Source organism: Triticum urartu, chromosome 7A (assembly GCF_056163025.1).
Source record: "Triticum urartu cultivar PI428250 chromosome 7A, HENAU_Tu73, whole genome shotgun sequence".
NCBI classification, from domain to species: domain Eukaryota; kingdom Viridiplantae; phylum Streptophyta; class Magnoliopsida; order Poales; family Poaceae; genus Triticum; species Triticum urartu.
In genome coordinates this window covers 574061975-574074602 of record NC_141879.1, presented here as the reverse complement: position 1 = coordinate 574074602, position 12628 = coordinate 574061975, and positions in this window count along the sequence as shown.

The window sequence follows — 12628 nt, the reverse complement described above, 5'->3', positions numbered from 1 at the left end:
GGCAGCACCAAGAGCAGCTAATTATTCAAAATATAAACCACTAAAGCAAAAACTAATTGGAGAAATGGAGGAGTCACATACCAAGCAACAATCCCCCGAAACAGTTTCGGAAACGGAGCTTCGAGCAAAGAGATCGAAATCCGCGGGTTTGAGAGCAAGAACACGAGAGAGAGAGAGCAATGGTGATTTTTTCTGGAGGTAAGTGATGAAGTGGTATGAAGGGATAAGTGAGGGGGCCCACATGGGGACCACAACCCACCAGGGCGCGCCTGGGGGTCCTGCCGCGCCCAGGTGGGTTGTGCCCACCTGGTGCACCTCCCTCTGATATTATTTGCACCAAAAATTCTTAAATATTCAGAAAAAATCATATTGAATTTTCAGAGCATTCTGAGAACTTTTATTTTTGGTCATTTTTTATTGCACAGGAAATTCAGAAAATAGACAAAACATGGCATTTTATTTTATTTAACTAATAAAAAACAGAAAACAAAAAGTAGGGATAGAAGGTAGTACTTACTAAATTCATCAACTTCATACCTGTCAAAAATGATCCATTAATAAGGTTGACCAAGTCTTATTAACAACCACTTTCGATTAGCATGAAACCGAAGAACTTTCGTGAATCACTAAGTTACCTCAACGGGGATATGAATGTCCCCAACAATAAGCATTTCATATTTCTTTTTAACAGTAGGTAGAGGTAGTTGAAAACTTCCAATAGTGATTGTCGGAGATTTTTCAATAACATTAATACCATCCACTTGGAATTGTTTCTTCGGAAAGTGCACCGTATGCTCTTACCATTGATATGAAAAGTGACCTTGCTTTTATTGCAATCAATAATAGCCCCTACAGTATTCAAGAAGGTTCTACCAAGGATAATCGACATGTTGTCGTCCTCGGGCATCTCAAGTATAACAAAGTTAGTCAAAATAGTAACATTAGCAACAACAACGGGCACATCCTCACAAATACCGATAGGTATGGTAGTTGATTTCTCAGTCATTTGCAAAGATATTTCAATAGGTGTGAGTTTATTCAAATCAAGTCTTTTATATAAAGAGAAAGGCATAACACTAACACTAGCTCCCAAATCACATAAAGCAGTTTTCACATAATTTCTTTTGATGGAGCAAGGTATAGTTGGTATTCCCGGATCTCCAAGTTTTTTAGGTACTCCATTTTTAAAAGTATAATTAGCAAGCATGGTGGTGATTCCAGCTTCTGGTATTTTACTCTTATTGGTGATGATGTCTTTCATGTATTTTGCATAAGGAGGCATTTTTAAGATATCAGTCAAGCGAGTACGCTAAAAGACTGGCCTCAGCATTTCAACAAAGCGTTCAAATTCTTCATCATCTTTCTTTTTAGTTGACTTAGGTGGAAAAGTCATAGGTTTTTGAACCCACGGTTCTCTTTCTTTACCATGTTTTCTATTGGGAAACATAGCATGCAATTTCACAAATTTTCCTATGCTCACGCAAGATCTATCTAGGATATGCATAGCTACGAGAGGGGGAGAGTATGTCTACGTACCCTTGTAGGCCGAAAGCGGAAGCATTTGACAACACAGTTGATGTAGTCGAACTTATTCTTGTTCTAACCGATCAAGCACCGAACGTATGGCACCTCCGAGTTTTGCACATGTTCAGCTTGATGACGTCCCTCAAAATCTTGATCCAGCAAAGTGCTGAGGAAGTAGATGAGTTCCGTCAGCACGACGGCATGGTGACGCTGATGGTGAAGTGATCCGCGTAGGGCTTCGCCTAAGCACCGCGAGAATATGACCAAGGGTGTAATTTGTGGAGGGGGGGCGCCGCACACGGCTAGGCAATTGTCTGTTGTGTGCTAGGCACCCCCCTGCCATATATAACCGAGGTGGAAGGAAAGAGGGGGGAGAGGGAAGGAAGTAGGAATCCTAATCCACACTTTCATTGCCCTCCCCTCTTTCCTTCTCCTCCTCATAGGGCTGGCCTCTATAGGGCGCACCAGGGCTGGTGTGTTCCCCCACTTGGCCCATAAGGCTCATATCTTTGTCGGGGGTGCCCAAAACTCCTTTCCGGTGACCCGATAAGTACCCGATACCCTCCAGAACACTTCCGGTGCCCGAATACCATCGTCCTATATATCAATCTTTACCTCTCGACCATTTTGAGACTCCTCACCATGTCCGTGATCTCATCCGGGACTTTGAACAACATTCGGTCACCAAATCACATAACTCATATAATACTAAATCGTCATCGAATGTTAAGCGTGCGGACCCTACGGGTTCAAGAACTATGTAGACATGACCGAGAAACCTCTCCGATCAATAACCAATAGCGGAACCTAGATGCTCATATTGGCTCCTACATATTCTACGAAGATCTTTATTGGTTGAACCATTATGACAACATACGTAATTCCCTTTGTCAATCGGTATGTTACTTGCCCGAGATTCGATCGTCGGTGTCTTCATACCTAGTTCAATCTCGTTACCGGCAAGTCTCTTTACTCATTCCATAATACATCACCTTGTTACTAAATCCTTAGTCGTTTGCTTGCAAGCTTATGATGTGTATTACCGAGAGGGCCCAGAGATACCTCTTCGATACTCAGAGTGACAAATCCTAATCTCAATTCATGCCAACCCAACAAAACACCTTCGGAGTTACCTGTAGAGCATCTTTATAATCACCCAGTTACGTTGTGACGTTTGATAGAACACAAGGGATTCCTCCGGTATCCGAGAGTTGTGTGATCGCGTAGTCAAAGGAATATGTATTTGACATACATGAAAGCAGTAGCAATAAATTGTACGGTCAAATGCCAAGCTAACGGGTGGGTCTTGTACATCACATCATTCTCCTAGTGATGTGATCCCGTTATCAAATGACAACACATGTCCATGGTTAGGAAACCTTAACCATCTTTGATCAACGAGCTAGTCTAGTAGAGTCATACTAGGGACATGGTATTTGTTTATGTATTCACACATGTATTTAAGTTTCTGATAAATACAATTCTAGCATGAATAATAAACCTTTAGCATGAATAAGGAAATATAAAATAACAAATTTATTATTTCCTCTAGGGCATATTTTCTTCAGTCTCCCACTTGCACTAGAGTCAATAATATAGTTCACATCGCCATGTGATTTAACACCAATAGTTTACATCGTCATGTGATTAACACCCATAGTTCACATCGCCATGTGACCAACACCCAAAGGGTTTACTAGAGCCAATAATCTAGTTCACATCGCCATGTGATTAACACCCAAAGAGTATTAAGGTGTGATCATGTTTTGCTTGTGAGAGAAGTTTAGTCAACGTGACTGCCACATTCAGATCCGTATGTATTTCGCAAATTTCTATGTCTACAATGCTCTGCATGGAGCTACTCTAGCTAATTGCTCCCACATTCAATACGTATCCAGATTGAGACTTAGAGTCATCTGGATTAGTGTCCAAGCTTGCAACGACGTAACCCTTTACGACGAACTTTATCACCTCCATAACCGAGAAATATTTCATTAGTCCTCTAAGGACAATTTTGACCGCTGTCAGTGATCTACTCCTGGATCACTATTGTACCCCCTTGCCAAACTCATGGTAAGGTACACAATAGGTCTGGTACACAGCATGGCATACTTTATAGAACCTATGGCTGAGGCATAGGGAATGACTTTCATTCTCTCTCTATCTTATGCCGTGGTCGGGCTTTGAGTCTTACTCAACTTCACACCTTACAATACAGGCAAGAACTCCTTCTTTGACTGATCATAGAAACTTAATTTTATTGTTACGATGATTTTCCACTTCACTCTGAAATTCTTTGAACTTTTCAAATGTTTCAGACTTATGTTTCATCAAGTAGATATACCCATATCTGCTTAAATCATCTGTGAAGGTCAGAAAATAACGATACCCATCGCAAGCTTCAACACTCATCGGACCACATACATCGGTATGTATTATTTCCAATAAGTCATTAGCTCGTTCCATTGTTCCGGAGAACGGATTTTTAGTCATCTTGCCCATGAGGCATGGTTCGCAAGTATCAAATGATTCACAATCAAGTGATTCCAAAAGCCCATATGCATGGAGTTTCTTCATGCGCTTTACACCAATATGACCTAAACGACAGTGCCACAAATATGCTGCACTATCATTATCAACTTTGCGTCTTTTGGCATCAATATTATTCATATGTTTATCACTACGATCGAGATTCAATAAACCATTTACATTGGGTGTATGACCATAGAAGGTTTTATTCATGTAAAAAGAACAACAATTATTCTCTGACTTAAATGAATAACTATATCGCAATAAACATGATCCAATGATATTCATGCTCAACACAAACACCAAATAACATTTATTTTAGGTTCAACACTAATCCCGAAGGTAAAGGGAGTGTGTGATGGTGATCTTATCAACCTTGGAATCACTACCAACACACATCGTCACCTCGCCCTTAACTAGTATCTGTCCATTTTGCAACTCCTGTTTCGAGTTACAAATCTTAGCAACTAAACCGGTATCAAATACCAAGGGGCTATTATGAACACTAGTAAAGTACACATCGATAACATGTATATCAAATATACCTTTGTTCACTTTGCCATCCTTCTTATCCGTCAAGTTTTTTTGGGGAAGTTCCACTTCCAGTGACCATTTCCTTTGTAGTAGAAGCACTCAGTTTCAGGTTTGGGTCTAGCTTTGGGCTTCTTCACGGGAGTGGCAACTTGCTTGCCATTCTTCTTGAAGTTCCCTTTCTTTCTCTTGTCCTTTTTCTTGAAACTAGTGGTCTTGTTAACCATCAACACTTGATGCTATTTCTTGATTTCTACCTTCGCCAATTTTAGCATCGCGAAGAGCTTGGCATTCGTTTTCGTCATCCCTTGCATATTATAGTTCTTGACGAAGTTCTAGTAACTTGGTGATAGTGACTAGAGAACTCTGTCAATCACTATCTTATCTGGAAGATTAACTCCCACTTGATTCAAGTGATTGTAGTACCCAGACATTTTGAGCACATGCTCACTAGCTGAGCTATTCTACTCCATCTTGTAGGCAAAGTACTTGTCAGAGGTCTCACACCTCTCGACACGGGCATGAGTCTAAAATACCAATTTTAGCTCTTGTAACATCTCATATGCTCCGTGGCGTTCAAAACATTTTTGAAGTCCCGGTTCTAAGCCGTAAAGCATGGGGCACAAAACTATCAAGTAGTCATCATATCGAGCTTGCCAAACGTTCATAACGTCTGTATCTACTCCTGGAATAGGTATGTCACCTAGCGGTGCATCAAGAACATAATTCTTCTGTGCAGCATGAGGATAATCCTCAGATCACGGAGTTAGTCTGCATCATTACTACTATCATCTTTCAACTTAGTTTCCTCTAGGAACATATCAAAAATAAAACAGGGAGCCATACGCGAGCTATTGATCTACAACATAGATATGCAAATACTATCAGGACTAAGTTCATGATAAATTAAGTTCAATTAATCAAATTAATTAAGAACTCCCGCTTAGATAGACATCCCTCAAGTCATCTAAATGATACGTGATCCAACTCAACTAAACCATGTGTGATCATCATGTGAGATGGAGTAGTCATCAATGGTGAACATCTCTATGTTGATCATATCTACTATATGATTCACGTTCGACCTTTTGGTCTCCACTATTCCGAGGCCATGTATGTACATGCCAGGCTCGTCATGCTTAACCCAAGTATTCCGCATGTGCAAAACTGTCTTGCACTCGTTGTATGTGAACGTAGAGCCTATCACACCCGATCATCACGTGGTGTCTCAGCACGACGAACTATCACAATGGTGCATACTCAGGGAGAACACTTATGCCTAGAAATTTTAGTTAAGGGATCATCTTATAATGCTACCGCCATACTAAAACTACTGCAGGATGCTGCTAACGCGACACTACGGTTAGAGACCCTTCGACGAAACTGTGTGCGATGCAATAATCGCAAACGGTGGTGTAAAAAACCCGTAAAAAGGCGCAAAACGTTTGCGATGGAGGATGCATCAAACATGGTTCATATTTTAGTTGCATGTGCGATGCAGGGCATACGGTTCAGTTCAATTAACTGTTTGCGATGAGGAGGAACAAAAGAAACAGGCAGCCAGATGAAGGTGTGTGCGATGTACAACATACAATTCAGTCGGATGAACTGTTTGTGATTAGGCAACACAAAAGAAACGGTCAGCCAGATCAAGGTGTGTGCGATGTACAACATACGGTTCACTTGGATGAACTGTTTGTGATTAGGCAACACAAAAGGAACGGCTAGCCAGATCAAGGTGTGTGCGATATACAACATGCAGTTCACTCGGATGGACTGTTTGCGTTGAGACAAGAGAACAGAAACGGTTCAATATAACAAATACCATAAATATTGCAAGGTTCAAATTCAAAGATTACAATGCCCAAATTCACACATTGCATACTTCGTCATTTCTGCAAAGGGATCAGCCGCTGACAAGTCATGTATGGGTTTGACAGAATGACTTCCAATTACTCTGTTATATGCTCTTCCAATATGAAGTTTAGCTTTTTTGGAGCCTCTTCCATTCTGCAATACCTGCCGAATCTGATCAACATACCTGTCGGTGTCAAAACCGGCGGATCTTGGGTAGGGGGTCCCGAACTGTGCGTCTAGGACGGATGGTAACAGGAGGCAAGGAACACGATGTTTTACCCAGGTTCGGGCCCTCTTGATGGAGGTAAAACCCTACGTCCTGCTTGATTAATATTGATGATATGGGTAGTACAAGAGTAGATCTACCACGAGATCAAGGAGGCTAAACCCTAAAAGCTAGCCTATGGTATGATTGTTGTATGATGAAGTTGTCCTACGGACTAAAACCCTCCGGTTTATATAGACACCGGAGAGGGTTATGGTTACACAAAGTCGGTTACAATGGTAGGAGATCTTGAATATCCGCATCGCCAAGCTTGCCTTCCACGCCAAGGAAAGTCCCATCCGGACACGGGACGAAGTCTTCAATCTTGTATCTTCATAGTCCTGGAGTCCAGCTGAAGGTATAGTCCGGCTATACTGCTCGCAATAGAGACCACCTGGAGTGCAGGCCGCGGAATTGTATTAAAAAACAGGTATACTGCTCGCAATATAGACCACCTGGGAGTTCCATAATGCGGCATGGCTTGTCTGCTTTCCTGGATCTTGCATCGTTTGTGCGGCAGTTGAATTGCCGAACGGGTCATCCGAAGTATGGAGTCCTGAGAGTAAGAGAAAAAAGGAATCCGGCGGCCCCTGGTGCGGTTTAAGCCGTATTTCGGGCGTGCCGTGATAGTGCCCCTTCCCCTGTGCCCATGGTATTTCAAGAGCGTAGTTATGTACGCAAAGCACTGGTTTCGCTATATCACGAGGGCTAGGGTTGGGGCCGCATTGCTACGCTAGCTCAGAACGTGCCAGGCGGTCTTGTTGTAGGGTACTCCGGGCGCGCTTGACAGTGTCCGGCTTTTTGAAGGCCGAACTGGAGAACTGCCTAGAGAGGCTGCTTTGTACTTCTACTGCGAGCGCTGCCGTGTGCTCCTCCGTTCGGAGGGAGCGTTCAGTGTTCCCATTGACCGTGATTACTCCTCTAGGGCCTAGCATCTTGAGCTTGAGGTATGCATAGTGCGGTACCGCGTTGAATTTTGCGAATGCGGTTCGCCCGAGCAGTGCGTGATAGCCACTACGGAATGGGACTATGTCGAAGATTAACTCCTTGCTTCAGAAGTTATCCGGAGATCCGAAGACCACTTCCAGTGTGACTGAGCCTGTACAGTTGGCTTCTACACCTGGTATGACGCCTTTAAAGGTCGTTTTGGTGGGCTTGATCCTCGAGGGATCTATGCCCATTTTTCGCACTGTATCCTGGTAAAGTAGGTTCAGACTGCTGCCGCCGTCCATGAGGACTCTTGTGAGATGAAATCCGTCAATGATTGGGTCTATAACCAATGCGGCGCAGCCGCCGTGACGGATGCTAGTGGGGTGGTCCCTTCGATCAAAGGTGATCGGGCAGGAGGACCATGGGTTGAACTTTAGGGCGACTGGCTCCATCGCATATACGTCCCGTAACGCACGCTTCCGCTCCCTCTTGGGGATGTGGGTTGCGTATATCATGTTCACCGTCCACACTTGCGGGGGAAATCCCTTCTGTCCACCGTTGTTCGGCGGCCTAGGCTCCTCCTCGTTGTCGCTATACAATCCCTTGTCTTTGTTTTCGGCTCTTAACTTCCCTGCCTGCTTGAACACCCAACAATCCCTGTTGGTGTGATTGGCTGGCTTTTCGGGGGTGCCATGTATCTGGCACAAGCGGTCTAGTATTCGGTCCAAACTGGACGGGCCCTGAGTATTTCTTTTGAATGGCTTTTTCCTTGACCGTATTTGTAGCCTCGGAATCCGGCATTAACTGCCGTATCCTCGTTGCTGTCGCTGTTAACGCGGCGCTTTTGTTTGTTCCGACGCGACCTGTCGCTTTTGTCCTTGGTATTCGAATTACCAGGGTTCTTGGTTAAATTGTTGCTGCGAGCTAGCCAGCTGTCTTCTCCCGCGCAAAAGCGGGTCATGAGTGTCGTGAGGGCTGCCATAGATTTCGGCTTTTCCTGTCCCAGGTGCCGGGCAAGCCACTCGTCACGGATATTATGCTTGAGGGTCGCTAAGGCCTCTGCGTCCGGACAGTTGACTATCTGGTTTTTCTTTGTTAGGAACTGTGTCCAGAATTGCTTGGCCGATTCCTCTGGCTGCTGAATTATGTGGCTTAGGTCATCGGCGTCCGGTGGTCGCACATAAGTGCCCTGGAAGTTGTCAAGGAATGTGGCTTCCAGTTCCTCCCAAGAATCGATTGAGTCTGCTGGAAAGCTGTTAAGCCAATGCCGGGCCCGTCCCTTAAGTTTGAGTGGGAGGTATTTGATGGCGTGTAGATCATCACCGCGGGCCATGTGGATATGAAGGAGATAATCCTCGATCCATACCGCAGGATCTGTTGTGCCATCGTACGATTCGATGTTTATAGGTTTGAAGCCCTCAGGGATTTTATGATCCATTACTTCATCTGTGAAGCATAGTGGGTGTGCGGTGCCTCTGTATTGGGCTATATCATGACGCAGCTCGAAGGAGCTTTGTCTTTTGAGTTCGGCCCGGCCGGATTTTTTGCATCCGGAGTGACGATCACCGTCACGTGCCGTGGGGCGCCTGCGCGATCCATAGATCGATCTTGTTTGCCTTGCTTTGTCCTCCAGTATGTCACGCAGGTCGGGCGCATTTTCCCGTGCCTTAGTATGCTTGACGCGGCGTCGGGGCATGGCTTGAGTGGAGGGACAAGAGGCCTCTCTGTCGCGGCCACGAGGTGGCCGGTCGGCCATGTCATGCGCTGGTGATGTAGGTGCTTCCTCCTCTAGTCGGGGTAGCAGCCTGCGCTTTGGGTAACTCTTGGAGGGGCGTTCGAGTTCATACTCTTCGGCCGCAAGGACTTCAGTCCATCTGTCAGCTAGCAAATCCTGATCAGCTCTAAGCTGTTGCTGCTTTTTCTTGAGGCTGCTTGCCGTGGCCATAAGCCTGCGTTTAAAACGCTCTTGTTCGGTGAGATCCTCTGGCACGATGAACTCGTCGTCGTGAAGGCTTGCCTCGTCTTCGGAGGGAGGCGTATAATTATCGTCCTCAACCTCTTGGTCCACCGCCCTCTCGTGAGGGCTGGCTTCTCTGTCCTCCTGTGCTGAATCTTGCTGGAGGGGGTGTTCTTCGGTGCTACCCGGAGTAGTATTATCTCCCGTGCCGGAATCACCGTTTTTGCTTTGGCGGGATTTAGAGCGGCGCCGCTGACGCCGGCGCTTGGGCTGTTTCTTAGAGGTATTGTCCCCTACTGTTCCATCGCCATCTCCATCCTTTGGAGTGTCCATGCCGTCGATGTCTTCGGAGTCGAAGTCAAGCATGTCGGTTAAGTCGTCGACAGTGGCTACGAAGTGGGTGGTGGGTGGGTTTTGAATTTCTTCATCGTCCGTATCCCAACCTTGCTGACCGTAGTCCGGCCAGGGCTCTCGTGATAAAGAGAGAGGCTTTAGAGAATTCAGGATGTCGCCGAAGGGCGAGTGCTGAAAGATGTCCGCGGCGGTGAACTCCATTATCGGCGCCCAATCGGATTCGATCGGCAGGGGCACGGGGGGCTCGGAGTTCGGAGAGGAATCCGGCTCCTCGGAGTCACGGGCCATGCGGAGTGCGGGGCTGGAGTTCGGCTCGATCGCCTCTGAGATCGCAGCCCCTGAGGCAGCGTCCAACCGCTGATCCTCGATCGGCGCAGTAGGCTCCGAATCAATGGTCGGAACCGATGCGTGTGCGGCCTCCAAGGCGCTGTTCGGCGGCAGAGCTATATCATGCCCATCGAGACAGTGTGGCGCGCTTGGCTGTGGCTCGAATCCGTCGAAGATCAAGTCCCCGTGGATGTCAGCCGTGTAGTTTAGGCTTCCAAACCTGACCTGATGGCCAGGGGTGTAGCTTTCGATCTGCTCAAGGTGGCCAAGCGAATTGGCCCGTAGTGCGAAGCCGCCGAAGACGAAGATCTGTCCGGGGAGAAAAGTCTCACCCTGGACTGCATCGTTGTTGATGATCGAAGGAGCCATCGGGCCTAAAAGCGACGACACATAGGAACTCTCAATGAAAGCACCAATGTCCGTGTCAAAACCGGCGGATCTCGGGTAGGGGGTCCCGAACTGTGCGTCTAGGCCGGATGGTAACAGGAGGCAAGGAACACGATGTTTTACCCAGGTTCGGGCCCTCTTGATGGAGGTAAAACCCTATGTCCTGCTTGATTAATATTGATGATATGGGTAGTACAAGAGTAGATCTACCACGAGATCAAGGAGGCTAAACCCTAAAAGCTAGCCTATGGTATGATTGTTGTATGATGAAGTTGTCCTACGGACTAAAACCCTCCGGTTTATATAGACACCGGAGAGGGTTAGGGTTACACAAAGTCGGTTACAATGGTAGGAGATCTTGAATATCCGCATCACCAAGCTTGCCTTCCACGCCAAGGAAAGTCCCATCCGGACATGGGACGAAGTCTTCAATCTTGTATCTTCATAGTCCTGGAGTCCGGCTGAAGGTATAGTCCGGCTACCCGAACACCCCCTAATCCAGGACTCCCTCAACACCATTCATATTTCCTAATTAAATGCGTGTTCAACCTCAGTACCCTCAACACCCTTGCTCTGTCAAGAAAGAACCTGGCGAGTGTAATCTCCAGTAAGGTCCCTCGGTAGGAGTTCAAAGTAATATTTGAGAGATGCAGATCCAGGCATTTGATGTGATTGTCGTTATAAACATTATCCACCTCTGGGCCTATTATTATCTGCAAAAGAAGAGAACGTGTTAGTGCCTACATGTAGTTTTGAACACTACTACAGTCCTATTTGGTTTACAGGATTTGTAAAATGCACCAATGTGCCATCTTCGATCTGACATGATTAACATGGGCATTTGATTACAATCTAGAAACATGTAGCCTTCTTCACAAGAGGTTGGATTGGATGAAAAATTCCCTAAGAAAACTAGTACAGATGAATCCAAAGGAGAAATGCTTATGGATTGTAACCATATGAATCAAGCAACCAATATGGGGTCGGGTGTATGTCCTGAAATCCTCCAAAATTCCTTCAGAAATCGTAGTACATTGTCATTGTAAACTTGGGAAAAGGTGCAAAAAATTGAACTCCCTTATGGTTAACATTTAATAGGAAAGGAACATCACCTCGATATACAACTTCTTTAGGCACGGAAAGCATCTCGGGCAACTGACAACTTGGTCCAGGTTGGGGCTAACAAATTCTAGTGCCAAGACCTTCACTGTGCCCAAAATTAGGGTGAAGCTTTGCTGGATGACAGACAAACATACATCTTCAAAACTAGAAATAATGTTGATATCAATAAGGAGAGGCATAAGGAGACTGTTGTACCTGAAAGTAGTAGTATTCGATAGACGAGTAGCCCACCACTGTCAATTTCGGCGCAGAAATGACATTGATTCTTGTTGGACCTTGTTGATCAACTATAAGTAATCTCTCAAGTGAAGGTGTGTCCTCAATGACCATATTGTGGTCTACCTTTTCTGATCTCTCGTTGCAGCACCAGCAACACACATAAATAGTCCGGAGAGTCCTGGAGGTGATGTGCAAGGTACTCGACCAATTCATCGCCCGAAATGAAGGAACTCAAGTGCAGTACAACCGCGGAGCAGGCGCTCCATGTCATCCTTTGGGATGCAAACGACGACGAGCTCGAGGTGCTTTAGTCGTGGTATAAAAAGAGCCGGTGCGTCATTAAGGGGGGATGGCAGTTCATGAACTTGGCGAGGCACAGCGTGGGCGCGAAGCGGAGTGCGGACATATGCCCATCATTAAAACTGAGCTTCTCGAGCTGATCTATGGTGGGGGATCGGACCCACTCGTCAAGCTTGGCTCGGTCCTTGCCATTGGAACGGAACTTTCCCGTGATAAGGCCTTTGATTGGGCCATGGTGATTGCCGAGGATCTGGGAGAACGCATCCAAGCTTTGGTGATAGCAATGGTAGAGCTTGTGGGCGTCGAGGAGGTCGACAGGGGTGAGG